The sequence below is a fragment of the Conger conger genome, chromosome 15 (assembly GCF_963514075.1).
Source record: "Conger conger chromosome 15, fConCon1.1, whole genome shotgun sequence".
Classification (NCBI taxonomy): Eukaryota; Metazoa; Chordata; class Actinopteri; order Anguilliformes; family Congridae; genus Conger; species Conger conger.
In genome coordinates, this window is record NC_083774.1 from 31,288,175 (window position 1) to 31,304,731 (window position 16,557).

The following is a 16,557-nucleotide window of genomic DNA, read 5'->3' on the forward strand; positions in this document are numbered from 1 at the left end:
CGTCGCCCCCAAGTGTTCCAGGCAAGCCTAAGGTGTTGAGTGTTGTTAGCGTAATTATATTTTCCATGAATAGTTTATTTTTGATGTGCGTCTGGTGGACCGGAGTTATTACTGGAAATTTTCTGGCACATTTGATCTATTGTAGAGAAAATTGTGTCTGGGTTATTATGGTGCCTACTCACCCCCTGACCATGTACTCCCATGGGTCTCCCCTCTCGACTGCCTGGGAGGTTCCGTCCTGGAGAGGTGGGAGGAGATGTTCTTACCCCAGGCTTCCCCCCAGCCCCTGGATGGCCCTGAGAGGCAGATGATGTTTGAGTCCCGTTTACAGAGTCTGGACCAGGGGCTGGCTGGTCCTTAGTGGTTCTGGGATGAAGGGTGCTGAAGGTGTGGCGACCGGTCTGTCTCGGCTTTGATGGTGGTGGGGTTGGTTTGTTTGGCCGTGGTAGGGGATTTGGCCTAGCGGAGGTTTGTGGGGTTTCTTTTGAATTTGTCATAACGGCTCTTTTGGCTAATTTAGTTTGGCGTGTTATTGCTGGATTTGTAGGCTGGGTGGGAAAATTGTGATGAACTGTAGTTTTGGGTGATCTCATTCTTTTGCCCTTTTTAGATTTCGCCTTCTGCCAAGGTGTGATGGTGTCATCGGTGTCTGTGGTTGAGGAGTCTGACTCCTCCACCGTGATGAGGATGTCGGAGTCAGGCTCCTCCTTTACTGTGGTGATTGGGGATAGGGTAATCAGGGGAACTGTGCTGTTTGGGATTTCCGAATTAGAGCTACAGGGGAGGTCTTGTGCCGTGCACGGTGCTTGTGTTGGTATGTTATCAGGCTGAATGGGGGGGGACGTGAATGTATTTTCGATTATTGTAGGTGCAAGAGGGGTAGGGAGTGGGGGGGCAGTCGATGACGGTGGTAGGGGCGCGGTTCTCCGGGCCCTGTTCGCGTACGAGAGGGCGCAATCCCGGAATAGATGCCCCCTCACCCCGCAGAGATTACAGGGCCTCAGATCACGGCACGCACTGGTCTCGTGCTTGCCGCCACACGACTTGCACTTGACCACTGTGCAGGCTGCGGCCAAGTGACCTAACTCGCCGCAGTTCCTGCACAGCTTGGGCATGCCGTAATAAAACACCACGCCCCGGTGTCTCCCCAGCGTGATGGTGCTGGGGATGTGACATACCCCCCCAACTGCAGAGGGGTCAGACTTCAGCTGGACCAGCCATTTCCTGACTCCGTCCTCATCCAGGACCCTCCTGGCTTCGGATTTTACCTTCCCGTACCTGCCCAACCACGTACTCACAGGGGGGGGGGGGGGTTGTATCCTCCTCCGGAGAGTGACCAGGTCTACGGATGTCTTTTGGTAGACCTAGAATGTCCCTTGCCTCCCACAGGACCTGCTTCACGGTGTTCATGATCCCCCACTGACGCTGGAGCTCATTGAACTTGAACTCATTGAACTCATTGAACTTGCCGGTGGATCGTAGAGGATGCCCTCAGCCATCAGGGAGAACCTCGGCAGCAACCTGTTTAGGGAGACAGAGGAACAAACAAGGCCCCTGACCCACCTAGCCATGGAGCACTCCCAGGACAGGTGGTGTATGTGTTCTGAGTCAGTGGATTCGTGGGGGCAGTGATCAGTGAGGTTATGTGTTTGTTTTTAGGCCTTTTTCAGCTTTATTGGACAGTATATAGAGACAGGAGGAATGGGGGCGAGAGAGAGGGAAAGACATGCGACAAATAGTCAGACGGTCGGATTCGAACCGCCGACGTCGCGGCTCGCAATAAGCATGCGGTCAGTGCTCTACAGGCGCCACCGAGACACCGATGTGTTTCGTTTTTAAAGGTTTTATTATGTCATTTCTCTTTTTCTTTTCTTTAACACATCCAATTGCTTCGAAACAATTAAACAGTCATTTCTTAAACACTATGTACATAATAAATACAATAAATAGACTATATTTGTCTAAAATCACATTATGCATCTAATAAATACAATAATTACAATCAAAAATGTATGCGTTTTTCTTTTTGCAGACTGTACATGCAAAATAAATACCGTAAAAAGACCAATAAATAATTCCCCCCAACCCCAGTGACCAGCCCTTATTAAAATGGTACACATAAAACACACACAAATAATATTCATAAAAGCCATTTCTTCCCATCCATCCACCTTTCCACACATTTGTACAAAATGGGAGTGTGCCCCTAAACAGACTCCACCCTCCCTGCTCCACCAACACAAAGTACCAGTCCGTTCTTTGTCTCTAGTCCATGCCATATGTCCGCCAAGCTCTGGCACCCCCCATCGCCGACAGTCCCGCCTGATGTAGACCCTCACAAACCCACGTGTCATGTGCTGAATGGCTCTCGGAGACAGCCACTGTTTTTCCAGGGTCACCAGCACCTTGACAACCCAGAGCGCCTTGGCAAACCTGCACTCCAGGAGCAGGTGGCATACCGTCTTGTCTTGGGGGCAGTTGTCTCTGGGGCACCACGCTGTCGGTCCGAGTCGGTGAGCGTGCATTACAGGGACCCCCCTCCTCCCTTCTTTGGGCTCCCTCTGCTCCTATATCCTCTTCAACCTCTCCCAACCTCCCCCCATAAAAAACGAAAAACAAAACGTTCCATACGGGACAGTACAAGACACGACAGGACAAACACAACACCAATGGATTTAATCAACAGGATCTTCCCCTGCATTGTCAACTTCCTTACAGACCAGAACTTGGTCTTCTTTTTTTTTTTAAATGCCCTCCCAGTTCCCACCGCCAAACCCCTGGGAATCAAAATTGACTCCCAGTACCTGCATATCTCCCCTTCCCACTTCCAGGGGGAGCTCCTGTCGCTCCCTCTCTGGGTGATTGGAGAATGGTCGGAGCTCTGATTTCTGCTTGTTTAGCCTAGCTCCTGATCCTAGGCCAAATCTTTCCGTCAGCTCAATGGCCCTCTTTACTGACACCACCTCAGTGCACAGCAGGGTGATGTCATCCATGTAGAGGATACACCTGGCCTCCCTCCCCCCACTCCCTGGGATCTTCAGTCCTGAAATCCAGGCATCCCTTCTCAGAACCTGTGCCAGTGGTTCAGTGCAGCAAACAAACAGGAGTGGGGATAACGGGCACTCTTTGGCGGACGCCGCAGCTCAAAGTCACCGCTTCCGTTTGGTGCCCATTTACTAAAAAAGTGCTCTGCGCCCCCGCATAAAGCAGTCCCACCCGTGCTATAAACCCGGCCGGAAAACCCATTTTTCTCAGCACACTAAACATGTACTGGTGCGAGACCCGATCATATGCTTTTTTCGAAATGTATGTTAACAATTGCTAGTTTCGAAAGTCTGTCTCTCGCAAGACAAATGGTGTCGCTCACCAATATCAGGCTGTCCGTGATCCTCCTTCCTGGCACGGCACAGGCCTGGTCCGGGTGTATCACTTCCCCCATAAAATTGGACATGCGGATTGGTAAAATCTTACTAAATAGCTTGCTGTTAAAATTGAGCAACGTTAAAACTGTCTGGCCTCCATCAAACTCTTTAAAAACAGCAGTTAAATCTGGGCCTAAAATGTCCCAGAACCGTGTATTAAATTCCAAAGGCAAACCATCCAGGCCCGGGGACTTCCCTTTTTTAAAAGTACTAAGTGCCCCCGTCACCTCCTCAAGGCTAAAACCCGCCTCCAACCCTGCTCCATCCTGGACATGTCTTTCAATGGAGCTGATCAATTCCTCCATTGATTCTTGGTCCACTTCTTTCTTACTAAAAAGTTCTGAATAAAACTCTTCGACTACCTCCAGTTGCCCCTTTGTATCTTTTATAGTCACTCACTTTTGATCTTGTAGACCCTTCAGAAATCCCCCCTTGGCCATCACCTTTTTAAAAAAGGATCGCGAGCAGGTTTCACCTCCCATTCCCTACTTCTAAAAATAACCTGCTTGCCTTTTTTAAAAGCTATTTCCACCATTTCCTGTCTCACCTCCTCCAGCTCTTCCCTAAAATCAAAGCCCTGCTGGACTAAAAGGGTATAGCGGTTCAGACGCCTCTGCAGGCCTCCCAGCACCCTCTTCTCCGTCGCAGGGTACCTGTCAGTAGCAAGTGGTCTGTGAAAAAAGGTTGCTGCTTCTACCTCGCACTCACAACAAAAAAATAAACCCTGGAGCCTTCCGGGCTGTTCCATGTAAACCCTGGAAGGGCCGGATGTACAGATTTAAAAGCATTTTATCTAACCGGGACACCAATCCTGTCCCTCTGCAGCCCTCCCTCTCTAAAATACAATTAAAATCCCCCAGAAACAAAACTGGTGCTCTCCCCAGCAGGTAGGGCGATAGCTGGTGGAGAAGATCCCATCTGGCCTGCTTCCCCACTGGGGCATATACATTTATCACATTAAAAGTTTTATCACAAAAACACAGATTTACCACAAGCGCCCTCCCTGGACACACCACAGTGTGCTCCTTCAACACAATCTTAAGGTTCTTAATGAGAACAGCGACCCCATCAGCCCTGCACTCCTCCGAGCCGCTCCATATGGAGGGCCCATGAGGCCACCTCTCCTCCCACTCCCTGTACGAAGAGCGGAAGGGCAGGCTGCAGGCCGCACTCCTGCAGACACACAATGTCAGCATCCACCAACGCCAACCAGGACAGCACTGTCTGCACCCTCACCGCCATCCTGACACTGCGCACTTTCAGGGTTGACACCTGTGTTGGGCTGGAGTATGTCTGGAAAGGACATCTCCCCCACATACGTCCCTGCTCTGCCCTTCTTGGTCTCTCCCTCCTCTTCAGGTCGGAACACCGCTTCAGCTGGCCTTTTGAGGGAGGACACATCCTGCTCCATCTCCGCCACTCCTTCTTCCACGTCAGAGCCCACTGTGACCATGGAGGAAGACTCAGAGTCTGAGTCTCCCCCCAGTGCCCCAGGCCCTGCAGAGGGACTACTCCCCCCAGATGGACAATACACTTTCTTCTCACCTCCCTGCCCCCTTACTCCCTTCATCTGCCTCCTCTCACTGCTTCTGCTCACTCCCCTTCTCCTTCACTCCAGAACCCTGATCCGCCCCAAGTTCCCCCTCACCCCCAACTCCCTCCTCCATTCCATTCCCAGAGTCCCCTCCAGGCTCTTGCTGGTGCCCCGCCCCCAAATCCTGTCTCATCCTGCTGCAATTTTACAGGGACTCTCCAGCTCCCAGTCCATATTCCATCCTCATCATAGACCATCACTGGTGAATCCCTCACCACACAAAATCTACCTAACCAGGTCTCTATATCCCACTCATTTATAAGCTCATTAAACATTTTAACAATTACTACCTTCATAGTCTCATCTGAGAGCTTTTCCAATGAAAACATATGCAAATTTCTCCCTCACACTTTCAAACTTATTCCAGAATTTGTGTAACTGCTGCGACTTAAAACTAACATCAAAACCTTTTGCTTAGGGCAGCACAAGGAGGCAATTAATGTCTCCCGGCACCCCAAGATTCCTCTAATAAATTTTTGTGAAAAATCCAACCCGGACAGCTCAATCAAATGGCCCTCCTTCTGCCGAAGATTAAACCTTACGCAACAGTGCCGAGGGACACCAGCCCAAGCACCCGCCATCCTCCAGCACTCTGAAAAACTTACAACAAAAAAAGAGAGCGAAAACACACAAAGAAGGTACAAACAAACTGAAACTTTAAAGCTAAACCAAAAAAAGGACAGCAGCCCCGAAGGGCCCAATCTTCCCTGATCACACCAGCAACTGCTCTGTTCTCTCCACTAAAACACCTGAAAAAAAAAAAAACACCAATTACTTAATTTAATCAGTACTCACCAGCAATACTCACCTCATAGGCCAGGGGTCGGCAACCCTGGTCCTGGAGAGCCGCAGGGTGTGCTGGCTTTCGTTATTACTTGGCATTTATTGATCAATGAAAGCCGTTGATTACACAGTTAACTCACCTCACCTGGTTTCTGAATCGGTTGCTTATTTTAAGGTGGAGACGAAAGCCAGCACACCCTGCAGCTCTCCAGGACCAGGGTTGTCGACCCCTGTCATAGGCTGATACTGCCACTACGCAAAAGTTTTGGCAACATATTTACATTTTACCAAATTCCTAAGTCTTGGCAAAAATGAATACATTTCCATTTCAACTGTTACACAGATTTTGTAACCATATGTTCTTTTTCATAGTACATTTTAGGATAATTAACCATTTTAAAATGTTTTTACAAAGTTGGACAAAAAGGGCATTTTGGATAATGCTAAATATTCACTGTTTGTACTCACCATCGCCCCCAAGTGTTCCAGGCAAGAAACAGCAGATGTGAAGGTTCTGTCTGTGTATGGAACCACAGGGGCTTTCCCAATTCCACTTTCAAAAAAAGGTAATTTCCATACAATTCAGAGATATCTTTTGCCAAAACTGACACCTGGTCATTGAAAACAGATAAATGCAACCCATGTTTCTTGAAAAAGTACATGCAACTTCACATGACATCTCAAAACCAACAATTGTTTCAACAGCAACCAAATACACAAAATGTTTTTTTTATTTTAAACAAAAACACTGCTATTTGGGATAATCCATGTTTCAGGCCTTTATATCTTTATGACAGTGCTCCATTTTGGCAAGCTGGGTTTAAATGATATACTGTATGAATTTGTATGTCCTTACTTTGCTGTGGTAGCTACAGTGTCTGCTGTGTCTGCTTTTAATATCACCTGGGATAGCTTATACAGAGAAAAGAGCAAGTGACCAAGTACAGCTCCTTGAACTGAAATGCTGATTATTTGCTCTGACAAACTAGAAGGGGTGAGCCGAGTCCCCGTAAAGATTATTGACATTTTTCTGAGCCAGAGTGTTGTACGAGTAATTGGATCCTTATCCGTGATCGGAGAACTTCACCACAAGCAACTCCAACAAACAAATCAAGCAGATGGCCATTGCCCAAACGCATCACAGTACCTAGCTAGCTGGCTAGTAAACACGTTTAAAAGTGAATAACTAAATAACAAGAATCACCACCAGAAAAATGACTAAATGTACTACCTTACCTCTAGCTAAAATAATGTCCATGTCCACAATATCACAACTGCATCCTCTGTCCTTACAATTAACTTCGGCATTTTTAATCCTGGATAATTTATGTCCAAAGTTAGCTCTGTACTGTAGCTTGTCTTTACAACAGGTCACATCTTCCCCTTCCTCACTTCTCTCTTATGCATGTTCAGAGACTGTTGTGTGAATTTGGTCTGATCATAATAGATTAAGGATATAACTACTTAACTAGTATCTTGTCACCGTGTGATCGGGGGTGTATTCAAGATCGCAAATGTTAGCAAACATATTCAAACTTTATTCTGTTGCAATTTGGTAGTGCACTGCTAACAGAAATGGCTGTGTAAACACATGGACATCTAGAGTTAAAGGTACAATAGGTAATTTCGGACTCCTAACGGCAAAGAGAGGAACTGCAGCAACAAACACCCTCAAACCAAAAAAGTTAACAGTGACAACAGTCTGCCGTCTTTTCGTCGTGTTCTAGTGAGAAAATATTCGCTGAACAGGTGAATTTAGGAAATGTTCACTTTTTAGTATGCTGCACAACACTATTTATACGTTTTGTGTTAAGTTTTCACCTTGGCTAAGCAACTTATTTGGCTTTGGAACTAACTGGATATATAACAAAGTTATGATAGTGTACCACAAATGATGCAACTGCAACTTACAGTTTGAGACACATAAAGGTTTAGCTAAACACGTATGCATAGCTGCCAACTCTCACGCTTTCGGCGTGAGACACACACATTTGCCTGTTTTCACACGTACTCACGCCACACATGCAATTTCTCACGCAAAAAAAAAAAGAATCCACCCTCGGGCCGAGACACGTTCGTTACTTTTCAAACTCCCCGGCGGTAGATAGCGCTGATGAGCACTTTATGTGCTGCACCCTTCTACTGTCTATGGCTGCACCCCGAAATTAGCGACAGAAGAAGAGATACCCAGAGAGAACGAGAGAAACTTAACTACCTCCGAGAAGTGAGAACCTGAGCTGAGAATAATTAGGTATGTCACAATGAAGTGTAAAATCCCCCCCCCCCCACCTTGAAATCTTGAAAGAGATTGTTCGTTTGTGTTTGCTTGTGCGTGTGTGAACATGATTTAGTGTGGTGAAGAATGTAAACTCAGTGCTGCAGCCAGAGCCGGCTCGCCCATTAGGCAATATAGGCAAATGCTAAGGGCGCCGTGGCCTCAGGGGGCGCCACAAAATCGGGAAAAAAAATCACCTTCAATATAATTATATTAAAACTAGTTATTACTATTAACTCTTAAAATGGAAAGCAATGCCCCATTAGTATTACTACAAAGGATAATATCAAAATAATTATACAATGATAATTACTACAAATGATAATACCCCCGCCCCCCTCCATTTCCTCCTCTGGCTGATCGGTACCTGCTCGCTCTCTGTGGGGGGAGGGGCGACTTTATTGACGTGACTCCAGATAACTTTGTAGCCTAAATATGTCAAAACGACCAAAACTAACTCTCCGGAGCACAGGGAAGAAAAAAAAGAAAAAAGAAAAGAAGAGGAAGAAAAACGGGAGAAAGAAAGAGGTAAAGTAATGAAATGAAGCAGTTGTACTGCGTCAGTTATTTAGCACAGTGTACTGTTAGGTTGATAACTTGCTTCTGAGCGATTAGCCTCAGAATCTGCCGTCTAGTCTGTCGTCAATAGCCTGTTCATAGCTCTTCATGTTTTATAAAGAGATTTTGGCTTCCAAAGAATTTAACATAAATACAGGAAATTTTGACATGTTTTTGTAACTGAGAGTAGAGAGTTATTAAACCAACAACATAGTGTAAATATTTTTTTTTGTCTTTCCTTTTGGCAGGTGTGGCCTGGCTATATAATGCCAGTATCTCCTGCTTTAAAATTGTTGCATGCAATTGTTTCATGCATGTTGCAAATTATGCATGTTTTTTTAAATCTGAACTTGTTAATGGATCAACCTACAGTATTCTTACAGTATTAATCAATCAAAAATGAAGGTATGTTTTTCCATTGTGTTCTTGGTGCATTTTCCATAGGTGACAGGAGCCAAATAATTTCAGAGGCTCGCAACGGTAATAAAGCTGGTCCTGGCGTTGCCTCACTCAAATGCAGATGTGGAGAGAGTGTTTCCGTTGTGGGGCTGAATAAAACAAAGACCAGGAACAGCCTTGCACTGGATGGCACCCTATCAGCAATCATGACTCTGAAGATGGCAAACCTGAAGCCCTGCTTCAAATGGGAGCCACCCGTAGAGATAATCAAGGCCTCCAAGAAGGCCACAGGCCAGTACAACAGTTCCCACAGAGCGTGCCCATAGACTTTGATCATTTGTTTATGCCTCATTTTTGTTGTTTTTTAATTTTTCATCTGTTTTATTGCTTAAGACAGTTCAATTATTTAAGCACTTTAAGCACTTTTTTTTTTCCCAATATGTTTATTGTCATTTTTTCTTATACACAACATACAGTGACAATACAACTTTAAAGACCAGACGCCTTACAACATACACACACACACTCACACACACACATACCTGCACCAATTCAAATTATATACTGATAAAACAAAAAAATAAAAATAAAAAATCAAACACTTGCTCCACATTGCTCACACATTTTGATCACAAATTTTTAGGCAAGACCTCCGCCTCCATCTCTCATGAAACGCATGTATGGCTCCCAGAACTGAGCAAAATCTTCTCCTTTGCCCATAGCAATGTACGTTAGCCTTTCCAGGCCAATACATTCAGAAAGTTCCCGTTTCAACATTTTTAGTGATGGCGCATCCATATTTTTCCAGCAAAGTGCAATAGCTCTTCTGGCTTGAAGAAGTCCGAAGTCCAGTAGTTTAGTTTGTTTTGCTGTTCACACAAAGTTCTCCGGATAGATACCAAGCACACAGAGTTTGACATTAAGAGGAACTTCGGTATCAAAGATCTTTGACAAACAATTTATGACACACTTCCAGAAGCATTGAATCTTTGAACACTCCCATAGACAATTAAGTAAAGTACCCTTCTCTTCCAAACATTTAGTGCAGACATCAGGAATGTTAACAGACATGTGGTGAAGTTTGACTGGAGTTAGGTACACCCTCATTAACCATTTATATTGAAGTAATTTAAACCTTGTGTTTATTGTTTGCTTTTGCGCTTTTAAACAAGCATCACACCAATCTTCCTCGTCAATGTCTTCTTGTATGTCTATTTTCCAAGCATTTAATTAATCTAATGATGATTCATTGCTATATTCAACCAAAATGCTGTAATACCTAGAAACATGGCCTTTACCTTCTAAATTTGTAAGTGTCATCCCTTCAAGTGTTGATAAGGCTGGAATGCGCTTTATCTCTTCACATCTCGATGCCATGAAGCTTCTTAACTGTAAGTATTTAAACAAATGTTTTTTAGGTATGTGGTATTTCTGACACAATTGATCAAAAGAAAGCAAAACTTCTTTTACATACAGATCTTCAATTTTTTGAATACCCTTCATACTCCATAATTTAAATCCTCCATCCCTTCTACCAGGTTTAAATTGTTCATTACCCCAAATAGGAGTATATTGGGATAGTACTGGCGTGTCACCTATATGTTTGTGCGTTGCATACCAAACCGAAATGTTGTTTTTAAGAAAAGGATTTTTAGTTTTTTTCTTCAATGTTTTAACATCTGAGGAGTATATATACGACTTTAATGGTAGATCTGGAATGGACTCTTGCTCAATGCTTACCCAGGCTGGGAGTGATGTTGTACAGAAGTAATATGATGCTGAAGTCAACTGGGCTGCCATATAATACCATCTAAGGTTGGGAAGCTGAAGCCCCCCTCTCTCATAAGGCAGATAACAGTCTAGCCCTCTTTTCATTCCAGATAAATTGTCTAAACAACTTGTCAAGTTTGTCATAAAACATCTTCGTTAGTGGCAATGGGAGTGCTTGAAAATAATATAAACATTTTGGTAAAATTGTCATTTTTATTAGATTTATTCGCCCTATCATAGATATAGGCAAACTGGACCAACGACTCAATACGGTTATACTGTCTACCAGGGGATCATAGTTTGCTGAGATTATTTCCTTGAGTTCAGGGGTGATTTTAATACCCAAGTACCGAAATCCCTCCATAGTTGTTGTAAATGGAGTACTGATTATGGGATTATGTCTTTCTTCTTTATTGAGAAACATCAATACTGATTTGGAATTGTTAATTGTATATCCGGAGAACGTCCCAAAATTGTCAATCAAAGTGATCAGATCGGGTATACTAGTTTTTAGATTAGATTAGAAAGAATATAATATCATCTGCATATAAAGATATGCAATGTTCTCTCCCACCAATTGTAATGCCTGATATTCCTATATGTGTTCTCACGGCCATAGCTAGAGGTTCGATTGCAAGTATGAAGAGCAACGGGGACAAAGGGCACCCCTGCCGAGTAGACCTCCATAAACTAAAAGGTTTTGAGATGTTATTGTTGGTTAGGATTTCAGCGGTTGGGTTTGTATATAGTAGTCGAATCCATTTGAGGAAGGTCGCGCCTAACCCAAATCTGGGAAGTAACTCAAAAAGATAATCCCATTCTATCCTGTCAAACGCTTGTCGCGCGTCTACAGATAGCATTGCTGTGTCTTTTTCATTATGTCGTTCACATAGTATATTCAAAACCCTCTAATGTTGTGATAACCTTGTCTATTTCGTACAAACCTTGTTGATCATCAATAACCAGCTGAGGAATGTGTTTATCCAATCTCCTAGAGAGTACTTTGCATAGTATTTTTGTATCACATCCCATTAGACTAATTGTCCTGTATGATGAGCATTCATTTGGAGGTTTGTTTGGTTTTAATATTAAAGTTATTATAGCTAATCGTAATGAATCTGGGAGCGTTCCGTTAGTAAATGACTCTTCAAACATGTCAAGCAACAGCCTCACAAGTCGTCTTGAAAAGGTTTTGTAGAACTCTGTTGGTAGCCCGTCTGGTCCAGGTGCCTTCCCGCTGTTCATGTTTCCCATAGCTTCACAGAGCTCTTCTGCTGTTATTGGACTATCTAATTTTTTCTTTTCACCGTCTGATACAGTCCGAAATTGTAATTGGTCCAGGAATGTAGTTTGAGCTTCTTTATTTCCGTTATGTTCTGATTCGTATAGCAATTTATAAAAGTCTCTAAAACTATTGTTTATCTCCACAGGATCCATAGTCAAATTGCCAGCTGTTGACGTTATACTATTAATTGCTCTCTCTGACAGCAGACACCCTCCAGGCCAGTAATTTACCAGCCTTTTCTCCTTGGTCATAGTATGTTTGTTTAGCCCACATTAAACTTTTTGCCACTTTGTCTGTTGTTAATTTATCATATTTAGCTCTGATTATGGATAGATAATGCAATTTTTGGGGGTCATTGTCTTTATAAATTTTGGTCTCTACCTCTTTAATTTTGTTTTCTAATGTTTGTAATTCTTGGTTTTGCCACTTGGTTTTAGAACTTGTGTAGCTAATGATTTCTCCCCTTATATAGGCTTTAAATGCCTCCCTTCTAATGCTGGCTGTGGTTTCGTCCGTATTTAGTGCAAAATATTTGTCAATGCAATTTTCCATAAATTTAACAAAGACTGGATCCTGTAACAGATAAACTTGTAGTCTCCACCTGGAGCCCCACTCCAGTTTACCTAAATGTATTTCCATAGATACTGTTGCATGGTCACTAATTACTATACTGTTGTACCAGCATTTTTTAACTTTAGACATTAATTCCATTGAGATTAGAAAATAATCAATGCGTGAATGAGTTTTATATGTACTTGAATAACAAGAATATTCCCTTTTACTTGGGTTCTGCGCTCTCCAAACTTCAATCAACCTCAGGTCCCTAATATAATTAGTCAGTGTTTTTCTAGTTTGTACATGAGTTGCATCAATTTGGGTGGATCTATCCAGTACTGGGTCAATGGTACAGTTAAAATCTCCTCCGATGATATTGAGTCCCTCTAAGGCTGACACAGTAAGAAATAATCTTTCAAAAAATGATGGGTTATCCTCATTTGGCCCATAGATATTTAGTTTCTGTGACAAAATATTACCCTGGACAATAATATACCTTCCAAATGTGTCTTGTGTAATTTTTGTCAGTTGAAATGGAATTGAGCGGTGAATGAGAATAACTACACCTCTTGCATAGGTATTGTATGAAGCGTGAAATAATTGGCCAGGCCATCTTTTACTCAGTTGATGTATGTCTGAAGGAGTCAAATGTGATTCTTTTAGAAAGACTATTTTAGATTTGAGATGTTTAACCCTGTTCAATACTTGTTTTAATTTAGACAGTTTTCTCATTCCCCGCACATTCCAGCTTGCAATGTTTATATCAAAACTACTTTCCATGTTTGTCCTCACCATACATGATTATCTCAGCATAGTATAAAGTAATGACATTGTATTTTCTTTTCTTTTGGTGCAAGTACATACACACACACACACGCACACACACACACACAACAGAAAGCACATGACTTAAATGACGTAAACTATTTGAGACTATAATAGCCGAGTCCTAGCTGAACAGCTGTCCAGACGATCATTGTGTTTTCCGGCTGAGTCTCAAAGTTTGTTGTGATCGGATTCAGTGATCGTTAGTGGAATTACCGTAATGTTGCGTGATGAACGCTACTTGATGTCACGATTAAACTTTTCGGCATCCTGTGGTGTTGAGAAGAGATGAATCCTCCCGTCATGTAGCACTCTGATCTTGCATGGGTTGTGCTGGAAGCCTCGGAAGGCTCCCATGTCAACAAACAGCTTCGTAACAGCATTGAATCCACATCGGACTCGGACCGTTTCTGCTGAAAGATCTTGCACAAACGAAATCTTGGCTCCGTCGTGTGTGATGTCTCGCCGTCTTGTTTCCCGATTCCTTCTCCTGGAACTTCAGAAAGCGGATGAGGACTGCTCTGCTTTGGTTCGGCTTTGCTGGTCCCAGCGTGCGGTGGACGCGCTCAAGAGTGAAGGTTTTATCCGGAGCCAGGCCAATCCACTGTGGCAGCATGTCGTTTACAAAGTCAAAGAGTGGTCGGGTCCCTTCAGCTCCTTCGCGAAGACCAAGGAGTCTCAGGTTCTTCCTCCTTCCCCGGTTCTCCAGGTCATCTGTCTTTGACTCGAGGTAGGCTATGCGCTTGGTCATTGATGTTAACTCTGTTTCGGCCCTCCGCAGCTGGTCCTCCGCTGTGGATATGCGCACTTCAGCTTCGTCAATCCTTTTGGTGTTTGAGGAGACATCTTGTTCCACGTTGATCATTTTGCCCTCTAACGATGTTATGGAGTTTGTCACGTCAGTCAGCCGGTTATCGATGTTGTCTAACTTCAAACCAAAATCACTGCGAAGTAATTTCAGCTCGGCTAGCACCACTGCTATATTAGCCATCTTGTTAGCTTCTGTGCTACTGCTAGCAGTCGGCGGGGTTGTCTCAGCTGTTATACTGCTTGCCGTGCGTGCTCTAGTAAATATTTCGTATGACTGCTTCGTAGAGTCGTCTGACATAATCGATGCCACAAAACTTTTTCACATTACCCAGTGCATTCGTGGGGTTTTTAATTGAAATAGCGTACGGTTGTTGGAGTCTTTTGGGCGAAGCTGCCATCTTGGCTAAGGCCACACCGAAGCACTTTATTTTTTTATTTATTTGTTGCACTTAATTGAATGAAGAGTTATGTCCCTCCCTAACTAATTTTGTGTAGTTTTTGGCTGAACATAAATCATTAAGTGCGCTTAAGAATACAATTATTCATAACATAGGTTAGGTTTCAATTAAGATTTTATTTAATACCATTCTAATCAAAATATCAATCAACCTACCTAGGTCAAATCTTAAACACTGGTCAATGAATAATGCTATAGTACATAGGCAGTCATTTAGGCACAACAATAGTTTTCTGGTTGAATGTTCAGCTCAAGTCTAGATGGCCCTACAAGTCAGGATGCAGAACATGAATCAGAATAAGTTCAGGTATTTCACATCTTTAGCAGACCACCCAAAAATCCACTAGAATATAGGAAATCACATCTACTTAATCCAAAATGTCCTGGGGGTGGACCTTCAGCTATGTCTTTGCTTCACAGAATGTAACCATATATATCTCCAGTAGGCAAGGATGAATTACTGCACGGGCCTCCCGGGCCCAGGCCCAGGGGCCCAAGGGGTCAGGGGGCCCTGAAGCCCAAGCCTTTGCATGAAGTCACTGCCTCAATATCAACAAATCAGGATGTAGGCTATGAAATCTGATTGAATTTAGGTATTGGCCATCCCCAAAATGCACCCCCCCCCCCACCACATATGCAACAATTAGTGGGGGGCCCTTTATACATCTGGGCCCAGGGGCCCTAAAGTTCATAATCCATCCATGCCAGTAGGCCGCACCTATCAACGGCTTTGAGCCACCCCACAAACCACCAGAATGCAGGGTACAACATGGGTACAACATCTAATTAATTGAAATTGAAATTGATGTCTGAGCCACCAACTTGTGTGGCTGCGTGCGCGGCATTATTTTGGTAACACCCAACAAAATCTCACTCCAAGGTTTTTTGAAAAGTTGGCAGCTATGCTATCACTCCAGACAAACGATCACTGAAACTCTGTACACTATTGCTTTTCTAGTTAGAAAACAAGATCAGTTTGCTATCAGTAACAACAAGCAAATGAGCTACTACTAGTTACCTTCCCGAATTTACAAATATCCACCTGAAACACAATGCTTGTGCAATCGCTACTATGTTCCTATTGCCTATACAGTGCAATCAACTCCCACCAATGAGCTTGAATTGTTATACAGCTGTACAATGTTTTTATACAGAGTGATGGCCCGACAAATGTACACTTTGAAACCCAAATTTAAGGACAATAAAGGCAGAGAGTCAACATGTCAGTGACCCTTTTTCAATGATAGGAAGGGATTTGCAATGGTCTTGCAACAATGTTTTAACACACAAATCTTACCTATTGTACCTTTAAGGTAGTACATTTCGGCAGTTTAGCTTTTTTTCTGGTGGTGATTTTTGTTATTTAGTTATTCACTTTTAAACATGTTTACTAGCCAGCTAGCTAGGTACTGGGAATGTGCTGAACGTGTTGGCGATTGCCATTGGCTTGATTTGTTTGTTTAAGTTGTAATGTTAATACACTAGCATCCATGCCAAGCTTACCCACTTACCCACTTCCCAGCCTTACAGTCATCAAGATGTATATAGTGCATCCGGAAAGTATTCACAGCGCTTCACTTTTCCCACATTTTGTTATGTTACAGCCTTATTCAAAAATGGACTAAATTCATTTTTTTCCACACAACACCCCAAAATGACAACATGAAAGAAGTTTTTTTTGAAATTTTTGCTAATTTATTAAAAATAAAAAACTAAGAAATTACATGTGTATAAGTATTCACAGCCTTTGCTCAGTACTTTGTTGATGCACCTTTGGCAGCAATTACAGCCTCAAATCTTTTTGAATATGATGCCACAAGCTTG